The sequence below is a fragment of the Plectropomus leopardus genome, unplaced genomic scaffold, assembly GCF_008729295.1.
Source record: "Plectropomus leopardus isolate mb unplaced genomic scaffold, YSFRI_Pleo_2.0 unplaced_scaffold27039, whole genome shotgun sequence".
Taxonomy (NCBI): domain Eukaryota; kingdom Metazoa; phylum Chordata; class Actinopteri; order Perciformes; family Serranidae; genus Plectropomus; species Plectropomus leopardus.
This window is the reverse complement of record NW_024629423.1, coordinates 1-3,156: the sequence shown is the minus strand read 5'-3', so window position 1 is coordinate 3,156 and position 3,156 is coordinate 1. Positions and strand designations below refer to the sequence as shown.

Here is a 3,156-nt window from a genome sequence, read left to right as displayed (position 1 = left end):
ACAAGGTTAATTATTTTCTAGTGTGCATAAATCTCAGATAGAAAGCTCCTGTAGCAATAATAAGTTCAAAACAACATTTAAACTAGTTTCATGTCGCTGTTCACTTGCAACCTAAAAGTCATAATATCAGGTCAAAGTAACGAGTTAATTCTTTCTTTGGGTAAAGAGATGTCTTTAACACAGTGGTGAGACCTCAGACTTCTTCAGTTTTGTTGCTATTTTGGAAGACATACTGTAACTTATTTGATGCTCTTTGGACGTCCTGATGGGCTATAACGTCATTTTTTCAGACATGCTACATGATTACTTATATTAGTGAGTTTTTTTTACTTCTTATACCATGACTTTTTTAACATACAAAACTGACTCCTTCGACATAAGATGCTATAACTTTATTTTGACATATTCTACTTTTACTTTTTTTTTTTTTACTCACGTGCTATACTATGACCTTTTCACAACAAACTATGCTATGACACTTTAGACGTAGTTTAATTTCTTTTTACACATGATACACTATTGACTTACTATACTATGACTTTGTAGTTTTATTCAACCTGCTATACAGTGTCTTTTATTAACAACATACTTTTTAGTTCTTTATTATTTTTGCAGTTTACTGTGACTTTTTTGAGCATAATATACCAGTGGTTCTCAAGTTTTCCATGACTCAATTTGCAGATTGAAGATGATGCATATCAGGAGGATCTTGGCTTCAGTCTGGGTCAACTGGGAAAGAGCGGCAGCGGACGTGTCAGGCAGGCTCAAGTCAACGAAGCCACCAAGGCCAGAATCTCCAAATCCCTTCAGGTAAACTCGGTCATTGCTAATTTTCTCTTCTCCACTATTGAATCATTTAATTAATTTTTTTCAGTATGTTAATTCTCTGTATTTTTTTGTTTTTATGCACAACAGAGGACGTTACAGAAGCAGAGCATGACATACGGAGGAAAGTCCACAGTCAGAGACCGCTCCTCAGGAACCAGCTCAAGTGTAGCGTTCACACCTCTTCAGGTAAAAACAGTTAAACATCGTGTTACTAAGCATGGTCTTAACACTGTGCATGTGTGTTTAAATTTACAAACTGCTCTGCTCCTGTCTGCAGGGTCTGGAGATCGTGAACCCACAAGCTGCGGAGAAAAAGGTGGCCGAAGCCAACCAGAAATACTTCTCTAACATGGCGGAGTTCCTCAAAGTCAAGAAGGAAGCTAAGATGTGAACACACACACACACACAACACAAAATCATACCCCACATGGACAGTTGTGCTCAATTCTGTAAAGTGATAGAACTGTTTTCTCATTTGTTTGACATTGTGTTTCATCCTGTATTTTGTTTTAAATTTTTGATTTTCCACTTTAATAAAACATTTAACGACATCACAAAGTGTCCTGTCGTCCTTGAGAGTGGGGAAAAAATTTAACCATTTAACTGGCATTCATATTAGTTAAATGCTGCATTAAATGCCTACACCAAATCTTTTCTTATTAGCTCGATGTAGGACTTGGCACTTTGCCACCGCACTCCCCAAATCTACTCTCAAATATAGATTTACCAGAACAGATCAGAGCCCATCTAAAATTAGTGGAAAATAAATAAATCCATGATAAATTTAGGAATGACAGGACTTTACACCACAGATTGGCTTGTAATTTATTAAAAGTATGTACTACAAAGTATGTACATAATACGTACTTTTGTACAATCCTGTTCATAACTTAGTTAAGTTAGTTAAGTCTTATGATGTCTCTCGTGATGAGAAAAAAACTGTAAATATGTCTTGAAATTCACATTTTAACAGTTTCTTTAATTTTTAATTTTTTAAATCTATTTTGAATATCATATGATATGATGACTTTTCTGTGCTATTCTGGATGACATACTCTACTATGACTTTTTTTTACAATTTCGTAGAGCATACTTAACTGACTTTTTTATGCTATTTAGGACGCCATGTTATACTATGACATTTTTATGCCATTTTGGTTAAGAGTCTATGCTACGACTTTTTACTGTTTTGGACATAGTACTCTACTATGATTTTCTGTGATATTTTGAACGACATACTATTCTATGAATTTTTTTTAATGTCATTTTAGGACGACATGCAATGTTATTGCTATTGTATGCTATTTTGAATGACACATTATACTATAACTTGTGCATTTTTTGGATGACATTCAATACTAAGACTTGGGTGCCATTTCGGACGACATACTTTACTATGACATTAATATCATATTGGACAAGATATTATACAATGACTTTTTTTTAAAGCAAATTTGTACAGCAAATTATTCTATGATTTTTTGGGGGCTATTTTGGATGGTGTACTATATTATGTTGTATTAATACAATTTTTGACAACATACTATATTATGGTGTTTTGTTGGAATTTTGGATGACACTGTAGTTTGCCTTTTTCGTTAACTTTACGACAGTGCAGTGTGATGTTTTCATGATTTTTTTTGACGACAGAATAGAAAGACGTTTTGATGGAATTCTCAGCGACATACTGTAGTATGACTTCGGTAAAATGTTGGGCAATATAGCATCGTGTGAGGTTTTGGTGAAATTTTTGATGACATGTCGCTTTGGTGAAACTTCCGACGACATACTATAGTATGACGTTTTTGGTGAAGTTCCGGATGACATAGTGTAGTATGTCGTTTTGTTCAAATTTTGGACGACATAGTATGGTATGACGTTGTGGTGAAATTTTTGATGACATAGTATAACATGTTGTGGTGAAATTTTGGACACTGTAGCATAGTGTGAGGTTTTAGTGACATTTTGGATGACATAGTTTAGTATTACGTTTTGATGAAATTTTAAACAACATAAAGCAGTATGACTTTTTGGTCAGATTTGGATGACATACTATAGTATGATGTTTTTAGTGAAATTTCACATGACATAGTATAGTATGACGTTTTGGTAAAATTTTGGAAGACAGTGTAGTAGGATATTATGGTGAGATACTGGACAAGATAATAGAGTATGTTGTTTTGATGAAATGTTTGCCCACATAGTATGATGTTTTGGTGAAATTTTTGATGACATAGTTTTCTTGTTTTCAGCTGTTTTTGGGACGTGTCAAATTGTGACATTTTTGCCAAAAACAGGAAGGACCACAAAAAAGGAAGTCGAAAAAAT

General features: G+C 33.9%; 1 long non-coding RNA gene across 1 annotated transcript; it reads left to right on the top strand.

The window, feature by feature from the left end:
* The first annotated feature begins 662 nt into the window (after positions 1–662).
* On the top strand, positions 663–1,369 carry LOC121937661. Its single transcript, XR_006105186.1, has 3 exons — positions 663–810; positions 916–1,014; positions 1,106–1,369. It is a non-coding gene; the product is annotated as an uncharacterized LOC121937661 (long non-coding RNA).
* Positions 1,370–3,156: the final 1,787 nt, after the last annotated feature.